This window comes from Ursus arctos, unplaced genomic scaffold, assembly GCF_023065955.2.
Source record: "Ursus arctos isolate Adak ecotype North America unplaced genomic scaffold, UrsArc2.0 scaffold_1, whole genome shotgun sequence".
NCBI classification, from domain to species: domain Eukaryota; kingdom Metazoa; phylum Chordata; class Mammalia; order Carnivora; family Ursidae; genus Ursus; species Ursus arctos.
Window position 1 is genome coordinate 89397079 of NW_026622763.1, and position 20549 is coordinate 89417627.

Genomic DNA, 20549 nt, shown 5'->3' on the forward strand with positions numbered 1-20549 from the left:
GTGTCCTCTGCCCATTTTTAAATTGGATTATTTGGGGGGGGGGTGTTGAGTTGTGTCAGTTCTTTATATATCATGGATACTAACCCTTTCTCAGATATGCCATTAAGCAAAAGGCACTTTCAGTCGCCAGGCCAGTCATCTTCAGAACTGCTCTATTACTCTTGCTTGCTCCCTGTTGCCACCGCCCCTGTTCGGGTCCTGACTCCATGCCTTTGCTCACACAGCTGCAGAGCCCCCAGGATCAGGGCCGTCACCGGGTCTCGTGAGGGAGCGATGGTTTCCTAAGATGCACCCTTCCTTCCGTCTCCCTTTCTCCACCCCCCCGGTCTGTCCTCCTCCCCAGGCCCTCGAAGGCCCCTAAGAGCTCACCGTTGCTGCTGTAACAAGAGACTGAAAATGAGTGGATTCAAACCACACACATTTCTTCTCTTCTAGTTCTGGTGGTCAGAAGGCAGAAATGGACCTTAAGGGGGCTCAGATTAGGGTGACAACCGGGCTGGTTCCTTCTGGGAGCTCCAGGGGGCAGTTTCCAGCTGCCAGCATACTTTGGCCTCCTGGCCTGTGGCCGCCTCACTCCACTTTCTGCTTCTGTCATGCCTTCCCCCTCTCACTTCTGTCACTACCTGCCTCTCTCAGGACCCACGTGATGGCATCATCGTCTCCACTCAGCTAACCTGGGACCATCTCCCCATCCCGAGATTGCTGGCTTCCATCTGTAAAATTCCTTTTGCCATCTATGGTAACATATTCCTAGATTCTGGGGCTTAGGACATGGACACCCTGAGAGGGCATTATTCAGCCTACCACAGGGACGGTTTATGCTTTTAGAACAGCTCTCTACCTACCTGCCTGCACGTTATGCGAGTAAATTAAACTACCATTTACCAAATGCGGACTCTGGGCTTGGAGCCAGACCAAGCGCCCTGTGCACTTGACCTTGCTGACTCCTCGTGATCCTTTATGATGCTGCGACTCTTAATTTTATTCTCATTTTACAGAGAAGCAACTCAAGCCTGAGGTTTAAGCAACTTGCTTGAAGTTACACAGGGAGTAAGTCAAGGACCTGAAATTTGAACCCAGCTCTATTCGATTCTAAGACCGTTGTCTCTGACATCCCACTCTCCCTGCCATTGTAGCCAGCCGCTGACAAGGCCCCAGTGATCCTTGATCACTCCCAATGTAGGCCCCCTCCCACACTGTACCAGAATTAGCCAGTGTGACCAACAGAGTACCGTGAAAGTGAGTGCGTGTGTCTTCTGAGGCTAATGCATCAAAGACATGGTAGCCATTGCCTTGCTCTGTCTTGGACACTTGCTCTGGGGAGCTAGTCACCCCGTCATGACCCCTTTCAAGCAGCCCTGTAAAGAGGTTCATGGATTGAGTAACGGAGACTCCTGCCAACGACCAGCACCAGCTTGTCAGCCATGCGAGTGTGCCATCTTGGAAGTGGATGGCCCAGTCCCAGTCAGGCCCTCAGATGGCGGCGGGCTGGGCTGACATCTTGACTACAGCTTCATGTGAAACCCAGAGTCTATACCACTCAACTGGCACACTCTCAAATTTCTAACCCACAGAAACTGTGAGATGATAAGCATTTCTTTCTTTCTTTCCTTCTTTCTTTCTTTCTTTCTTTCTTTCTTTCTTTCTTTCTTTCTTTTTCCTTCCTTCCTTCCTTCCTTCCTTCCTTCCTTCCTTCCTTCCTTCCTTCTTTCTTTCTTTCCTTTCTTTCTTTTCCTTCCTTCCTTCCTTCCTTCCTTCCTTCCTTCCTTCCTTCCTCTCTTTTTAAGATTTTATTTATTTATTTGACAGAGAGAGACAGCAAGAGAGGGAACACAAGCAAGGGGAGTGTGAGAGGGAGAAGCAGGCTTTCCGCCGAGCAGGGAGCCCGATGCGGGGCTCGATCCCAGGACCCTGGGATCATGACCTGAGCCGAAGGCAGACGCTTAATGGCTGAGTCACCCAGGCGCCCCTAAACATTTCTTACTGGTTTTAACCACTACTCCTTGAAGTAATTTGTTACACAGCTGTGTGTGATGAATACGAGGCCCAAGTTCTAGCAATCTGGGCAGTTTTGCTCTGAGCTCTAGCCATGTCAGAAGAGGTGCTGGTCAAGCTTTGCCCCTCTGAAGCCCATGTTCTATTCCAGCAGGTTAGCAACCCAGCCCTGGAGAGGAGAACCCAACAGTTCCAGAATATTCCCCCTTTCTAAGCCACTTTCCACAAAGAACAGAAATACCTTTCATCTATCACCCTGCTGTCCTAAAACCATCAGCGGCTCCTTAATGCCTATAAATGGCTCTCTCCACCCCAGACTCCTTAGGTTGGCATTCACCCTCCCTCTCCCCTTCATGGCCTTTATGGTCTCGTTTCCCATTCCTGCTGGGCAGACCCTTCAAGCCTGGTGGGACCGAGGTGTTCACCACTATTGCAGTCTCTTCTCAGTCAGTATGCATGTATTTCTCGCCCCTTGTCACCTGCAAATGAATGGGCAAATACAGATGGGAATCCGCTAGGTACCAGGGGCTAATGATGGGTGCGTCTATGTTCAGTGTCTCAATCTGCACAACAAGCCATTTTTTACAGAGGATAGGACCTGCCCAAAGTCCCCAGGGAAGTAAGTGACACAGTCAGGCCCACTCAGCCCTGCGACTGGAAGTTCAGTGTTTTTCCACTGCACCATCTTAGATCTGACTCATATTTCCATGGAATTCTACAGTTTATAAAGCCCCTGCTTATTGTTTTTTTTTTTTTTTTTATTAAGCTTCACAACAACCCAGTGTGTTAGATGGAGTAAGAACTGGTCACCCCATTTCACAGATGATAAACCTGACTTGAGGAAGAGGATTTGTCCTCATGGGGACAAGGGGTAGAGCTGGGATTCCAACTTAATATCTGTCTCCAGATCCACCGCTCTTTCTTCTGCCTTCTTTTTATGCCTCTGCCTAAACCTACCACAGATTTTTTGTGTATAATTGATGCCTAGGGCTTATTTGCTGGCTGCTGATTGATTAAAATTTTAATATAGTCTTTGGTAAGTGGTACAAAAGGGCGTCTGGTGTCTATGGAATTACCTATGATAACTGAGACTAACTTTACAAAAGAACTTAAACAGACATAGCAGAGACTATGAGGGTGGACTTCAGAAGGAACTTCATGGTGGGAAAGGCCAATAGTCAAGGAAAGTGGACCAAGGGACGCTATGGAATTAACTGTGATGGGAATCTCTAAAAGTGACCCACCCTTGCCTGGGTCCAAGAAAGTGCAGTTCATTCTTAGGGACAGGTGGATGGACAAAATGAGCCACGGAGGGTCCGGGTAGCCCAGCATCCGCGCCTCCATGAAATGGGTGTCATTGGTGTCCAAGTTGCTGAAGCAGAGCAGAGAGGAGAAAGAAGCTTGTGTCTCCTTCGTCGTCGGATACTTCTTGTCCCCGGTACTCAGGGCTTCAGTTAGTGAAGAAGCTGTCTACAAAGAGGTCCTTTGAAGACAAAGTCATACAGGATCAGGTTCCGGGGGCTATGAGGCCTCCCAGGCCATCCCGTCCATGCCCCTGTCCTTAGATATGCCAAAATACTCTAGTAAGTGCTCAAAAAATATTTGCTAACTGACTGAAAGGGTAGCTGTGACTTTCTCCTGTCTCTGCAGGGCTCCGACTCCATTTCACTCTGTCTTGGAGGCCCGCTCCAGCTCCACCTGACCTTGTTGGGAACCAAACCCAACCAAACTCCAACCCAACCAAATCCAGTAGACTCTTGTCCTGCCCCCCATGGACATAGTTCGTGACTGGCTCCCCGAGCCTTATGCTCATCTCAACCCCTGGGTTCTTTTTTCTTTTTTCTTTTTTTTCCCCCAGAGAACAGTTTTTCTTCAGCACCCGCTGGTCTAAATTGGGGTGGGGGTGTTTGGTCGTTCTGTGCCTCACGAGAGTACATTGCTGCGAATGGCACGGCGTACACAGAAATGGAGTTTCACATACAGCTTGGGAAGGGCACAGGGGTCAAAGACACTCACCTCGGAAATGTCCCTGACTGTGATGGCCTCTCCTATGTTCTGAATGATGAACTTCTTCATGGCCTTGTCTTTGGGTGTGCGATGGGCCCAGCAGGTATAGCGAAGAAGCCGCCCGTGGCTCGTCCCTCTGTGGCATGACTGTTACTCCTTCTTTTCTTGGTCATCTTGGACGGGAGGACCCAAGAGAGCTTGACCTGGATTTTTTTTTTTTTTAAGATTTTTTTAATTTATTTATTCGACAGAGATAGAGACAGCCAGCGAGAGAGGGAACACAAGCAGGGGGAGTGGGAGAGGAAGAAGCAGGCTCATAGCGGAGGAGCCTGATGTGGGGCTCGATCCCATAACGCCGGGATCACGCCCTGAGCCGAAGGCAGAAGCTTAACCGCTGTGCCACCCAGGCACCCCATTGACCTGGATTTTTGAAACACCTTTTCGTTCAGGTTCAGAACTTCGTTGGAGTAAGAGATGCAAAGAGACTCAAGCAGAGCAGAGCAAGCAACCTGATGTCTTGCACGCTCAGCCCGCCTGTCAGAGTCCAGCCTGCCACGTGTGTTTATGAACAGTGAGGGTGCGAGGACCAGTCCTCAGGTCACAGCGTGGAGTGGCGCCAAAGCCTCCATCTGGGATCCAGGAGACAGGCACTGAATTCAGGATCTGTGACATGCCAGCCGGTGAGTGTGACCTCCGACAGCATCTTCCTGCTCTGGGCCCTGGGTTCCTCCCCGTGAACGAGAGGGCTGGAGTCCTGGATTCTGTTATCCACTTCACCACTGTTCTTGACCATCTGTGATGTGCCAGGCACGTCAGGGATACAGCAGTGGACAAAATACAGTCCCTGCCATCACGGAGCATATGCAGGGAGAGGGGCTCACCCAAACCGAGTAAAGCAGCAAGCCCGCAGGCAGCAGATGTAATGTGGGGGAGGGGAGCGTGATGCAGGTGAGGCCAGCAGGTAAGTGGGGAGCGAATGATGGGGACTCCCTTAGATAAGGTCAGTGTGGCAGCCATCCCCCAAGAGCTGCCATCTGAGCAGAGACCCGGACAGAAGGCGGGGGCAACCCATGCATGTGCCTGGAGGAGCGGATCCGCAGAAAAGGAACAGCGAGTGCGAAGGTCTTTAGAAAGGAACCGGTTTGGTGTATTTAAGAAACCGCAAGGAGGCCAAGTGGGGACCAAGTGGGGAGAAGTAGCCGGGGGGCCAGACCACGGTACGTCCCGGGACGATAGCCCGAGTGATTGGGGAAGCCAGCAGGGCACTGAGAGCAAGAGACTGGCGTGGGCTGACTTGCATGTTAAAAGGGTACATCGATTCCTGAGTTTTACATCCAAGGGCTTCTCCTAGCCCTAGGCTAAGCAGATCCGGCTTGGCAGGGGCAGGCTGGGATCGTCCCGAAGCTAGGTCATGCCCGGGGGCAGACTTTGTGAGCGGTGCCAGGACAGGCTGCTGGGACCTGCCTGCTCAGGTCTCATCCTGTCGCTGCACCTGAGCCTCAGCCCCAGACCTTACGGGTGTGCGGCAACAGAGAGCGAGCTGACAAATTAACCCACGCCTCCCAAGCCGTGCGCCGCAGCGGCCGCCAGGTTGAGGTGTGGACACTGAGGCTTAGATGTTGCGTGTCTCAGCCACTTCCAAATGATCTGCTCTTTCCTTTCTAGAAAAACCCTCCTCTTTTCCCACCTCTTCCTTCTAACTTTCCCTGTCCCCATCTTTATTCCTCTGGTTAGTTCCCTTTTCTTCCCTATCTATCCACCCCCCCCACCCCAGGACCACGCCCATCTCTTAGAATCCTGGAGCGTATCAAGCAAAACCTAGTTAAGATGGGCTCCCTGGTCCATAGAAAATGAGGACACTTGCGTTGGGTCTCAGAACTAGAAAGTTGTAGGGTTTGTATCTGAAGTCAGGAAGTGTGCTCTGGGGTCCCATTGAGACAACTCCATTTTGTTGCCTCCCAGTGGGTCCCAGGGAGCGGCTGGCTGTGATGACAGCCAAGGCACTGGGAACGCAGAGAGGGCAGCGTGGTCCAGCTGCAGAGGCGGCCAGACGGTCAGGGGCATCTTCACAGACGAGGGGGTACTGGAAATAGGTTTTTGAGAGGTGAGGGGGATTTTGCCAGGCAGAGAAGGGGTGTGGCGCCGTGGAGGGGGAGGCCGAAAGCAGGGGGATTGGGAAAACCTGAGCTGTGTTTGGGGAGCAACCAGTCAATTATTGAAATTAAATACCGGCAGGGATTACCTCAGTGGAAAAATCAGACAAACTGGTTGTTTGACCCGATCCTATAGTTTTCGTTTTGTTTTTAAGTAACCGTCACTAAATAAACAGAATAAATACAGATAATTTTCAGGTAATAAAGGAGATTAAATATTTATATTATGTTCAGGTCAAAGGGTAAATAAAAGAGAGGGAGAAGTGGGGGGAGCAGGCTGGGGTCAGGGAGGGGTCGGGGATACGGAATTCTCTGTTTAGATAGGATGATTCTGGTCAGTTGGTGACATCTGATCCCAAGAGGAAAAAAAAAAAACCCATCTGGAAAACCTGGTTTAAAGCATCCAAAACCCTCTGCTCGGTTGGAAAACCACCTCTCCTGTCTCCGATTCCCTTTTCGTAGAAATGGTTCATCATGAAGAGTATTAAGAAGGGATTTAAAAAGAAAAAATTCTGATTCATAATAATAAGGCCTGGTATTTACGTCTATACCTTTCTCCCAAGAGCTCAGATTGCTGGAGGGGAATTATGCCCCTCATTCCTCACAGCCGCATCCCTGCCTCACACTGGTTTGCCACCAGACCACTCCCTCCCGGCGCACCCTGGAGAGAAAGGTGGGGCCCTGGGGACAGCTTCTGGGGCTTGCATGGCACAGCGGTGGGACTGCTGGATGTTTAGGCTTGACCCCTGGCACTCGGGTCCCAAGGCTCTGTTGTCTTTGCTCTCGTTCCACCCCAGGCCTGCAAAAGAACAGCAGGCATCTGTCCACTCATCCACAGTGAACACCTCATGCCAACCATACTAGAAATCAGTGTCCCCCTTTTCTAGATGTGTCTAGAAAATACCATGACCTTTGAAAGTGTATCAGAGCCCCAGAAGGGAGAGGAACTTCTCAGTACCTCACTAAAATATCTCCAGCTGTGGTAGAGCCCCATTCTTTTGGCTCTTGTCTATAGTTGGCACAAAGAACAGGTATCTTGTCCCCGCCACTTCAAGAAGTCCCTGGAACCTTCCCTTAACTGGCCAATTTTTAACATTATTTGGTTGGATCCTCCCTCTTGCAAACCAGAAAGCTAGGCTTCTCCAAAGCTTGACAAAGGGGAAATTCTTGCATGGCACCATCCAGAGGGGGTGGGCCAGTGAGTCAACAGTTCTTTGTTGAGTACTCATGGAGTGCAGAGCCCTGCCCGAGGTGTTGTGGCAGATGTTACCCAGTTATGACATGGTCCCTGCCCTGAAGGAGCTTTTGGAAGGTGGTAAGGCATGTGTCCACAAAAAACTAACCATCAGCTTAAGAGTTAAATGTCAATACAAGATAACCGTGAGCAATACCGGGAGGGAGAGTTCCGACGAGCGAGTGACCCCAGGGCTTGGAGTGAGTGGACAGGACAGACTGCATGGGGAAGATGGGACCGGAGTGCAGAATATGTAGGGGAGGTAGCTGAGGTCACCATTCCTGTCCCGTAGATGTGGCTCTAAGTGTCTGAGTGAATGCATTGACAGCTGTCGTTAGCTACTGTATTACTGTATCAGTTAGGGTCTGCTTGTTGCAAGTAATAGAACATTTCCCTGAAATCTGCTTATACCAAGAAGGGGATGTTTTCCCTATATGATCCAGAAGTCCCACTGAGTGATGGACTTCAGGCATGGCTCCATCAGGGCCCCGGCTCTCTGTGATTCTCTCAGGTCAGCCCTCCTCTACGTGTTGGCTTGGTCCTCAGGCTGGTTTTTCTCATGGCTGCAAGAGAACAGCCTATGGCAACCATGGCTGTGTGCTTCCTTGTTCTCGTCCACCCTCAACCAACAAACTCAAGTCCTGTGCAGGGCCAGCAACAGAATGTGTGGGGCCCAATGTGAGGGAAAATGTGAACGTCTTGTTCGGCAATGATTAAGAAGGGATGGATACGTGAAGTGGCTTGATTGTGGTCATTACACGATGTATACCTGTGTCAGACCAGCACATTGTACACCTCGAATATATACAATTTTTATTTGTCACCCATTCCTCAATCAGGCTGGGGGGGAAAAGTTGATTTGACGCGAACTGCTTGTGTACAGATTTCAGATGAGTGTCATTTTAGGGAATGGATGTGACTGCCGCACTGTGGAGCCTGTCAACAGCGTTAAAAACACACGTAGAAAAGATGTTTCTGAGAGTAAGAAAAAAAGCAGTCCGGATTAAGCTCTCCACTTTGCTCCTTACCAGCTACATTATCTCGAACACGTAGCTTTACTTCTTCAGTACTGTTTTCTTAGCTTTGAAGAAAAATAATGCCAACTCTACCCGTGTCACAGGGCTGACGTGACCCCCGATGGGATTGTGTAAGTGAGCGTGCTTTTCAGTCGGGGCAGGACGAGATCCATGAACAGGACTGCTGTTGTTTATTTTAAAACTGGGGAAGAGCGTCTGTGGGTTTTACCATCGCGACTGCTTGTTATATGAGGTCTTTTTGAGATTGTGAGTAGGAAGCAGGGAAATGGGAGGTGTAGGGGCACCCAAACTAAGTAGGGCAATGTAGGAGGGGCAGGAAAGACCCTTGAGCTTTAAAAATGAGGAGAAAGGGGATTGGTATTACAGCTGGAGAGTAGGATTCTTTGTCCAAAATAATAGGTTCAGAGGAAAATCATCCCAGTTTCTTACTGACATGGGAAATCACCTCTTGGTCTCCCCCATTGGCTCTCTGCCCCATTATCCGCCTCCCCTCATTACCACTCTGCTCCCCTCTCCCTCCTTCTCTCTCTCCACTCTGCTCAGATAACTCTCACGCTGTTCCCACTACCTCTCCAATCGCTCCTCTGGTGCCTCGGCTCCCATGTCCTCTGGGCAACCTGGACAGAATCGCCAATCATCAGTCCTTGATAGTCAAGGACGAGGAGAATGGAACTCGGTTCCAGTAGGTTCCCAGAGCTCAGGCTTCTGGTGTGCGCCCTCCTCCTCCCTGAGATCTCGGCATCCGTCCTTCCTGACAGTTGCTTGCACGGGGAGGCTCCTCCAGATCTGTAAATCCCAGGTGCTCCGACACGGAGGGCAGTCTGTCCGCAGCGGAGCAAAACATCCGGATGTCTATCTTGGCACCTGCACCCCCGCCACTGTAGGCACAACTGCATACATGAGACATCACCTGTCCCCCTGAACTTGGTTATTCCAACAGCTCCCTCCATCGTGCCCCCGTCACCCCCATCACCACCACACCAAAAACGAAACCGCATGGCTTCATACTGTCTCACTTAGAAAAGACACATAATAGAGGGTATCAAACCTTCCAGGCTCCCTTGGCCATCCTGAAACATTGGTTCTTGTAGCTCTAGAAACAGCTGAAGATATTACCTCATTTATTCTCCTATTTCCAGTCAAGTTCCATTCAAATAATCTCAGGAAGCGATTTGTATATGATTTTCCTTAGAAATGACCATAGAAGGAGGCTTCGTGCTGTTCTTGGCTCACTCATGCAAGTACTTTGCATTCTGACGGTTTGGCAGTTTCTTAATTATAAGGACGCTTGTGTATTGGCTGTTGGGCGTCCATTTTCTCTTGCCTCTGATGACACCACCCTCATTTCCTGTGGTAAAATTATTCCTGGGTGCTTTCTGGTCTCCATAAAGTCCTGTCCTTGGTTAACCAAGAGGTGTCCTGTCCTGGTTCTACCCCGAGGTGGGTCCATGCCCCGAGCTCTGCCAGCCGGATCCTCTCTCCTGGGACGTAGAGCCACGCTGGTGTGCCCCACGGTCCTGAGCGCACAGGGTTTGTTTCCTGCTCCGTCCAGATGCCCCGACCCACTCTGGATCTGGCCTTTCTAAACTCGACTCCTAGCTTTGTTGCTGTTGTTGCTCCTGTGAGCACCTGTGTGAGCCCCCCACATAATCCCTACCTCCAAGTGGGTTTTGTTACTGTTTGTGTGGTATGGCTTGTTTTTTTCTTCAAGTTGGCCAGGGTTAGTCCTATTTGTGGCCAACCAAGGAACCTTATTTAACTTTACGATGCTTTGTACTTTCCCTACACAAGAGTATTCCCGTGACTCCCAACATACCATCCCTATACTAGAATTGATCCTTTCCCTATTTCCAGATCCCTAATTCCAACTGGACTTGGCTTCTCCACCAGGATGTACTTAGCCAGCTCTTAGATCCGAAACCCATACATTTCTTCAACAGATGATGCTTCAGCGTGTGCTAGGAGCCAGTCGCCGTGCTGGGTACTGGAGAATTCCCCTTCCTTAGGGAGCTCCGGGCTAGCGTGGGGCACAGAGAAGGGAGCACTCCCTTCAATCCCGGGTGCTAAGTGCGGCGCCCAGGGAAAACTCGGGGGGCTCCCAGCCCCCGTCACAGGCTTTGGGAGAGGCTTTCTCCAGGCACTAATCTCTTGGTAAAACCTAAAGATGACTTGGAGTTAGCCAAGGTGAATATGGGAGAGGGGTTCGTCCTGGCTGTCGCTGGCTCTCATCGCCCCCTTGGCTTATTTATTGTCGGAGGTGCCCTTGCTTCCTGCGAGGATGTAAACCACACCATGGCAGCCGGGAGCTTGTCTGCTCACTCCCTGTCCCGGGAAGAGAACCTGGCACACTGTCGTCGCTCACAGAGTTTTGCGTGAACGTGTACCGAATGAGCATCGCCTTCCGTGGTGTCCCCGCACCCTGCTCTCCCTGCCTCGTGCCCTGTGCTCCAGCTGCTCCGGCCACCCTGGACGCCAGCTGTTCTTCGAGCACGTACTGTTTCCAACTCTGGGCCTTTGCACATGAGGCCTGAGTGCTCTCTCTTCTCTCTTCTGCCCAACCGGCTTGTCACCTTTCATAGCCTAAGCGCTGGGGGGTCTCCCTCGATTCCCGCCCGCCTTGCTGGCCCTTGTTCCCCCTCCTTCCCTCCTAGGCTGAGCCTAGCTCCCCTCTTCCCGTCCACAGGACCCTCTCTGGCCTGCTGTCCTCGTGCTTCCTGCCAACACTGCCAGATCTAGCAAATAAAAATATAGGATGTCTGGCTAAATCTGAATTTCAAATAAACAACAATTTTTTTTTAGTGTACGTGTGCCCCCTGCGGTATTTGCACCTACTTATCGTATAAAATTATTCCTTGTTCCACTTTCTGCTTGGGTTCTGGCCACTGATTTTCTTTTTTCTCCCCGTTCCCATCACTCCAAAACATTTCTTCTCCCTTCTCTCCACCACGTGCCATGACCCACTTGCTCACCCTTAACCCCTCTCTGCCACCCGTGCTTCTAGGCCACCCAGCAGAACTGGGCCGGAATTCGAGTCAGCTCTGAGTACAGCTGCCATCTCTGCAGCCCTCCCGCCCATCCCCCACCACCAGGAGCTACGGGGGCACACTGGTGTGGAGCGCAGGGAAGGAAAAGACTCTTTCCTCTGGTTGATCCCTGGGGATGGGTTTCCCTCCTGCCCCCTTCCTTTCATCAGCTCCCCCATACCCAGGAGCTTCGGGAACGGGCAGTAGCTCGGCTGTTGGGATGGGGCTGGATGAGGGTAGGTCTGAGGATGGACAGACATGACCACTGCTGCTGAGTAACCCTATTGTGTCTTAGGTTCTGGACACTTCATTAAGTGCTTGCTAAAATCATCCAGCTTCAGCCCCATCAGAACCTTATGAGTAGGTTAATGGCATCCCCATTATACAGATGAGGAAACCGAGTTTTGAAAGGTTAATTGCTGGATCCAAGTAGTCCAGCTGGGAAGCAGGGGATGGAGTGGGGCTGAGAGCCAGGCAATCTCAGCTGGAGCTCGTGCCTTCCCCCTGCCAGCCCGCCAGCCCGGCTCTGTGCCAGGATGGGGCCAAGGAACACGGTGGGAGCATCTTGGTGCCACCCCATCCTGTCTGTGCAACGGGCGAGCCTTTCTGAGCAGCGCCTCTGGATATCCACATTCTTTTTTTTTTTTTTTTAAAGATTTTATTTATTTATTTGACAGTGATAGATAGAGACAGCCAGCAAGAGAGGGAACACAAGCAGGGGGAGTGGGAGAGGAAGAAGCAGGCTCCCAGTGGAGGAGCCCGATGCGGGGCTTGATCCCAGGACTCTGGGATCATGCCCCGAGCTGAAGGCAGACGCTTAACGACTGAGTCACCCAGGTGCCCCTGGATATCCAGATTCTTATTTTTGCCTGCTTTCCCTGCTGGCTTACCCCTTATCCCTTACCTCAGTGGTTTCCTCAGCCCCGTAAGCAAGTTTTGGGAGCTTCCCCTGGAAAAGACCCCATCTCCCCATGCCCTTGTGGGCCCAGAGCCATACTGGGTGGGTGTGCTCTTGGAGGTCTGGTGTAAGTGGGAGCCTTAAGTACCCTCCCCTGCAACCTGACAGATGCTGGGCAGGTGCGGCCCCCCCTCAGCTGACCTGAGATCCTGGCCTTGCTGTGTGTACCTGGACCTTGGGAGCCATTCAGCTCTCAAGTGCTGATACACCCACTTTCCATGATTGAGCCTTTGCTAAGTACCAAGGCCGTTTCCACATGGAGCTCAGGTGTGACTCCCACATGAATCCCGAGTCCTTCCTCTCTCCCCACCCGCCACGTTACCCTCCCCTCAAGGGTAATCACTGGATCACAGTGTTAGCCTTAGATTTCAGCAACAGATTGTCTAATCTAACTTTCTCATTCTCCAGATGAGCAAATGAAGGTCTAAGAACGGTTGGAGATTTGATCAGGTTCACAGGTGACTTGTCTTATCTGGAAATAAGGCTTGAAGAAACAAATTCGGGGTTCTAGAGGGCATTGGCGGGGCAGGGGGGATGGTGGGGGTGGGGTTGGGTTGCTCTGATGACAGACTGTGGCCTAGAGGGTGTGGGAGAGGGTAGAGGTGAGTCTCATGAACGTTGTGGCTTGCCTGTCGACCAGGCTTCACGTCCCAGGGAATTCAGAGCACCTGCCTCTCGTGATCGACACTTCTAGAGACCTTTGCATCTTTCTGAGGATTGCTCATAGAATGGGCTCTTTGGGGACCCAGGGAGCAGTGGTCAGAGGGAGGTTGGAGGGTCACCAGGTGGCAAGATGGTGGGAGGGGTTTGCACGTGGACTGGGAATAGGGATGGGAAGATCCATGAGGTCCCATCAAACCCCGAATTCTACAAACCTCTGTGAGCTGGGACTTGAACCCAGGCCTGCAGGTATTTTGTTATTTTTGGTTGTTTGTCTGTTTTTCAGTTGGGGCCCGCTGCCTGTGCTTGGGTCTTTAGAGTCCTCAAAAGTCCCGGTGGCCATCTCTCTGCCTCTTCACTGCTCCTAGGCTGGCCGAGGTCGGTCATGTTGGGAAATATCTTCAGGGTACCGGATTTGGTCTCTCTGGGGCCCCGTGCCTTGGTTTTAGAAGCCCTCTTAAACTTCCTCCTTGGGGAAAGTATGCCTTCTTTCCTTCTTTATAGGTCATCTGTGAACATGGAAATCACATGAATTAATAAGCATTTACTGAGTACTTACTGTATAATATGCTAACTTAACGGGGCACCTCAAAGAACAAGTCAGGGGCTCACACATTCTTAAGCTCTGACTTCTGTTGGGGAGGGGTCACTAGCCCTCCAATTCTGTTCTTTCCAAGGGGCTGCCCTAGGGAGCACCGTTGCGGCCAGGCATTGGTGGTGAACAGTGGGGTGACTTCAGAGTCTGAGAGATTTCCCCTCCCTTCTAACATTTCCCAGCCTGCTTGTTGATGAGAAATCTCCTTCCTTCTGGTTAGGAGTTTGCTTCTTCTTAAAACAAAATTCTTCTAAGAAAGGTCGCATTTATGCTCTGATCAGTTGTAACTGATGTTTTTGTAATTGATGATATAATAAGATCTTTTTGTATTTTCATACGATCGTAAAAGTAACACCTGATCACTGTAGAAAAAAACGAAATATATGGAAAATGCATAAACAAGGAAACCCAATTCGTCCATATAACTCAGAGACAACTGCAGAGCTTTCGTTCCAGTTCTGCAGGCGTATTGCTTAGTTTACTGGAGGCACAGCGGTGCGCGGAGGCTAAAAGCAGGATCTCTAAACAGGTGCAAAGCCAGTTACTAACTCTGTGACCTTCTACAGGTGATGGGCTCCTCTGTGCCTCAGCATCTTCATCTATGAAATGGGGATAATCTCAGTGCTTATGCTCTAAGGCTGTTTTGAAGATTTAGTGGGCACTGCCCAGTTCAAGAACTGAGAGCTGTCCGTGTTATTATTGCTGTTGGTGTTGTGCTGTAACTCACGAGTAACCAAGTCTCCCCGGGCCCCCTAATCTTACCCCTTCCAGTTTCTAAATCATTGCCGGGTAATGTAGATTGTTCTAGAATTTCTTGGGAGATGATGGAGATGTTTATATCACACTATGCAGCAAATTGTGCCTTTCTCCCATACACTTTAAACATCTGTGTGTTTTCTCCAAAACTTTAATCCTGGTGGAAATTGTCTCATTGTCTCTTCTCTCTTTCCCAAGAAACTCTTCCTCGGCCTCTCCAGCCACCTGGCACTGAAACCCTCCCACCTCCTCGAAGTCTCATCAGCTTATGGAGCTAGCAGCTGCACGTAGAACTGAAAGCCAAATCCAGAGCAAGCATACCCCAGGCACCTCATCTTACTTAACCATGTGTGGGTCGATTTACACACATGTACAAACTCATACTGATGGATCTAGGTGGACCCCCCAAACTGGCATCATGCTTCATATACTCTTTGGTGTCTTGCTTTTTTTTTTTTTTTTTTTTGCCAGTATACCTACTATGAGTACTTAGACTTATGCATGACATATCCAAATGGCAGAATACCATACATTTATTAAAAATAATTTTTAGGGGCACCTGGGTGGCTCAGCCGTTAAGCGTCTGCCTTCGGCTCAGGTCATGATCCCAGGGTCCTGGGATCGAGCCCGGCATTGGGCTCCCTGCTCAGCGGGAAGCCTGCTTCTCCCTCTCACACTTCCCCTGCTTGTATTCCCTCTCTTGCTCTCTCCGTCAAATAAATAAACAAAATATTTAAAAATAATAATAATAATTTTTAGAGGGGTGCCTGGGTGGCTCAGTCAGTTGAGCATCTGCCTTCAGCTCAGGTCATGATCCCAGGGTCTTCGGATCGAGCCCCACATCAGGCTCTCTGCTCAGCGGGGGGAGCCTGCTTCTCCTTCTCCCTCTGTCTACTGCTCTGCCTACTTATGCTCTCTCTCTGTCAAATAAATAAATAACATCTTAAAAATATTTTTTTAGAGATTCCTTTTTTTCTTTTTGAGAGAGAGGGAGCATGTGAGCATGAGGAGGGGGTGGGGGCAGAGGGAGAGGGAGAGAGAGAACCCCAAGCAGGCTCCACACTCGGCACGGAGCCGGTCACACGGTTGGATCTCATATCCCTGAGGTCATGGCCTGAGCAGAAATGGAGTCCGATGCTTAACTGAGCCACCCAGGTGCCCCTAGAGATTCTTTTCTGAATGCAGTTTTCTTGTTTTTTGTTTTTGTTTTTAAATAAGGAGGAAGCTTGAGGCTGCAGGCACTGGAGGCGAGAGGCTAGCCATGAAGGCTGCCAGCAAGTCAGATCCATGCCCACACACAGCCTTCCAGAACCCAGCTCACACACGTTCACTACACCATCCTATTCTCTTCTGGAACACTCTCGAGATCGTCGATTGGAACATGACTTCCTAGCTCTCTGGCAACTCCTCTTCATTATCCTCTACCTGTCTTTCCTTTCCTACCCGCTCTTTTTAAAGCTGGGTTCCACTCAGGGCTCCCCCTATGCTGTCTCTCCCCTCCTGTCTGTCCCGTCCCCTAGGGCCACCTCCTCTCCTGCAGGGCCTTCAGCTGTCACTCACATACATAGGCTTCCCAAAGCTTTTCTTCTAACCTTGACCCTTCCCTTGGCTCCAGATCTCTGCGCTCGGTCTTGACCTGTCCACTTGTTGTCTCCCAGGGCCCGTCACGTTCAACGTGTCCAGAGTGGAATTCATCATTTTTGCCCCAAACCTGCCTTCCAATCTGGTTCTCTGTTTGATTCAGTAAATGCCATCCTCTTCTTCCTGCTTCTCAAGCTGCAGACCATCCATTTCTTTACTCCCTCCTTCCATGTCCAATCAGCACAGTAAGTTTTTCATAAAATTTTATGTATTCAATCAAAACTACCCTTATCTTGACATTGTGTTCATCCGACGTCTTTCATATCAGAATGCTCATAAAATAACGACATGTAGGCGATGGTGGATAGCAGTTGTTTTTGTCTGTTTGTCTGCTTTTAGTATCAATGAAGGTGATACGGTTGATTGCCACTGAAACCCAGACCCCTTTTCCATCGAGATCCAGTTTTGTTCAGAGGTCCACGCCATGGCCTTCTTCAGAAGGCAATTCTGATTAGTCTAAGCACAGCAGTTCTCAAAGTGTGGCCGTGAGACCCTTCCAGGGCATCTGGGAGGTCAAAACTATTTTTAGACTAAGCCATTATTTGCTTTTTTCACTTCTTTTATGAGTATACACTGGATTTTTCCAGAGGCTGTCATGTGATCTTGCAACAGATTGAATGCAGAAGCAGATATGAGAACCCAGCTGTCTTCTATTAAACTAGAAATTAAAGAGAGTTGCAAAAATGTGGAACAATGCCATACTTCTCACTAAACTAAAAAAATAGTCATTTTTCATTACATGTTATTTATGTTAACATGTAATGAGTTTATTGTTATTGTAAAATGAATCGATAAATACATATTTTTAAAATTTCCCATTACTAATTTATTATAAAGTACACATCAGTGGATAACCCACCTAAGCAAAAGCTCTCTGGGGCCCCCAGTAATTTCTGGAAATTTAAAAGGATCCCAAGTTGGAAAAGTTTGAGAACCACCGGTTTAATCTGGTGACAGCTATTGGTTACGTCAGTGACCCAAATGAACCCAATCAGATTAGATCATGGAAAGATTTGTATTCCAAGTCTGGGGCAGAGATTTCTCTGCTTTCTCTCATTGGATGTGAAAACTTGTAGGCTCCATTGCCACTGGTAGCCTCTTGTAACCATGTGGGAAAATATGGATGCTGTGGATAGTAGTTGGGGAGAGGGAAGGACCTCAGGGCATGGAGGATGCCGTTAGGCTGCTGAGGTGACCCTATCCGAAGCCACTCTCAGCCCTTAAGTCTCCTTACTCTTTGGTTGGGTTCTCTGTTGCTTGTCTCTGAAAGCTCCCTTCGCTGATGTTAACACTTCCTTGGTAGACTTGTACGCCCAACTCCAGGAGCACGTGGGTTTTCCAGCACTACCAAGCAACTGACTCACCCAACACTAACTGACGGTAGTTTCCGATCCCGCAGATCAGAGCTCAGGGCCACAAGTCTGTCCTCCCCGACACTCCAAATGCCACTTGTAAGCCCAAGTCATCACCCGTGCTTCTGACCTACCTAAGCTTGTAGGTTCCAACACCCCCCCCCCCAACCTTGGGTTCAATTAATTAGCTAGAGCTGCTCACAGAACTCAGAACAACATTTTACTCATTAGATTACTTGTGTGTGATGAAAGGACGTAAGACAGCAACAGCCAGGTGGGAGAAATGCATAGGGCAAGGTTAGGCGAAACGGGCTCAGAGCTTCCACGGCCTCTCCAGGCCTGCGGCTCTCCCTGCTTCAACACACGTTCACTGACCTCAGAGTTCTCTGAACATCATCCTTTCAGGGTGTTCTGGAAGCTTCGTGAAGTAGGCATGGTTGATTAAGTCACTGGCCATTGGTGTTTAAACTCAGTCTCTAGCCCTTCACCCTTTTCCCCTCACCAGAGGTCAAGGGGTGGGACTACAAGTTCCAACCCACTACACACAAGGTTGGTTCTCCTGGCAACCAACTCTCAACCTTAGGTGCTTTCTGAAATTTACTTCGTTAACATGACACAGGCCACCTTTAGCGCTCTCATTACTTAGGAAATTCCGAAGGTTTACAAGCTCTGTGCCAGAAATGGCGACAAAGATCAAGTATCTAAACGACAACACTACAAAAAACAGAAAAACAAAAACCCCCACAAAGATCAAATATCAATATTTCTCATAAATCACAATAACACTCTTGGAAAATGAGGCGTTGTCGTTCTCACGCTGGCCCCACACTTTGGAGGACATTTTACTGTTCTGTAGTAACCGCCACATAAGATGATCCTGCGAGGTTTCTCCAAGGATCCAAGAAGGAGGAAGGGCAGAGAGTCGAGGCGATGTGACAAAGGTTTGCCACCTACAGATATTCTAGTGCAGGGAGAAAGAGAAAGAGCAGAAACAGGGATGCCTGGGGAATTTGGAGACCGTGTGTCCTTGAAAGCTAGCTCCCTGAGCAACCTCACTGTCCCGTTCCTGTCCCCCCCCCCCCCCCCCATCTTTCTCCAGGGCTCTCTTTGTAAACCAAACTGCCAACATCTGGTCGGGTGAGCTGACTCATGGTGACAGCTGGGAAAGTTTGCTCCACTGCCTGACAAGTGGTGGATTAAACCTCAGAGCCCGGGGACAGAGAAGCTTTTACTTCAGATCTGTGCCACCAAGTCGAGAACAAAGGGGTTGGGGATGGGCCATAGGCACCTGTGTCCCCGGGATGACTGTCCCCAGTACCTTGTTCTTCTGTTGACAATCATGTTCGTTTCTATTTTGTCACTTTGTTCAGGACTTTCAGAAGATTTTGCACATAAATTTGGGTGTAATGTGTGGGTTACAAACACAGTAGAGAAATCACTTCCATACCTTCTGAAAATAGCATTTTCGCCTGTTTAAAATAAGTCTGGTGTCAAGGGGCAATAATTGATTCCTTTCTTAACGGGATAGTCTGTCTCCTTGGCAGACATTTCCCGGGAGTGCTGGCATGATTCTATGCAAATTTGCAGATACCTCTTGTGTTGGAAATCTCACAGTGAGGTTGTATAAAGGCTGAAAACCTTTGATTTTTACTTTGTTTTTGGTGGGCAGCAAAGTGGGAGAGGAAGCGGGTGAAAAGAGCTTGGGGACATAAAAGGACAAACTGGACTTTTCGCTAATAAATTGCAAGTAAGACATTAAAGGTCTTTCTTATTAGAAAAAGATCAAAGCTGGATAGAAGCTCCTTGCATTTTTTTTTTTTTTTTTAAACAAAACACTGCTACAAAGACACAAAGCATACTAGACTTGGGATAAGCCCCGGGGAAAGTTTATGTCCAAGTTAGGATAATCAAAAAGAGTTTAATTTACTCAGTTCTGGAATAAAACCAGGCTGCATTCAGCAATATTTGAAACCAGTTAAAGGTTAGTGAATGAGACGCACAGTGCGTCTGATTAGATTTTTGCTTCCATTTATTTGTGTCTTACATTGGGCTCTGAATCATGCACCTTCTTTTTTAATTTCAAAAAAAAAAAAAAAAAAAGAGAGAACCGTCACGCCTAATCATTTTATCGTAGTTTTTAATTTTAAAAAAAGCCTAAGACATGGAAAAAGCATTTTCTGATCTTCTTTATTTACTTCTTCACTCTGAGGGGTCCTCAAAGCCAGAGAATGTCTGTTAGTGAATTAGAATAAAACCACTGGATAATTACTTTCTGGGCTACCAATGCAACATGAGTTGCTTTCTATTGTGAGAATGCTGAAAAGTTTGCCACAAAATTAAACCAATTAGGGTAATAAGGGGAAGAAGGAGAAGATTAAATTTATTTCCATCTGATTTAACTTATTAATTTCTCAGGGGAGAAGGATTTCCCTGTCGTTGACCTCCAGGTTTTAACCCATGAGCCCCTTCTGTTCTCAAAGTGTACTTGGGATTTAATTCATACTCAAAAGGCTGGGCCTCTTTGGTTGCCTCAGAAGCCTCTGACCTTCGGAAGCAGGTTTTGAGGAATGAGAGTCAGCGAAGTCGTCAGTGGCCGGATTTGCTTGTAGCCCCTGCTATGGGCCAGGCATGTTCTGTGGTCTGGGAGGTCAGTGTGAGCAAGTCATATCTCCCGGGCTCTAAAGGCCTAGGCTCTAATGGCAGAAAACAGATAATCTACACATAAACAAAGTCAATAAAATAATTGATAAATGCTGCAAAGAAGATAGACCAGGGAAATGGGATAGAACATCACTTCCCGGAGTGCCTGGGTGGCTCAGTCGGTTAAGCATCCGACTCAGCTCAGGTCATGATCCCGGGGTCCTGGGGCCCCTGCATTGGGCTCCCCGCTCAGAGGGGAGTCTGCTTGTCCCTCTCCCTCTGGCCCTTCCCCTGCTCGTGCTCTCTTTCTCTCTAATAAATAAATACAATCTTTTTTTTTTTTTTTTTTTTAAAGAAAGAAAGTCACTTCCCAGCAGCTAGAACAGTAAGGGCAAAGGCCCTGGGGCAGGGACACACTTGGTGTGTTCCAGGGAGAGAGAGAAGTCCTATGTGACTGAGGGCTATGGGAGGGAAGGATGTAGGGCTGTACCATCTCCT

General features: G+C 49.1%; 1 pseudogene; it reads right to left on the reverse strand.

Annotated features, from left to right (window-relative positions):
* Positions 1–3809: 3809 nt before the first annotated feature.
* On the reverse strand, positions 3810–4175 carry LOC113248018 (40S ribosomal protein S26-like; annotated as a pseudogene).
* Positions 4176–20549: the final 16374 nt, after the last annotated feature.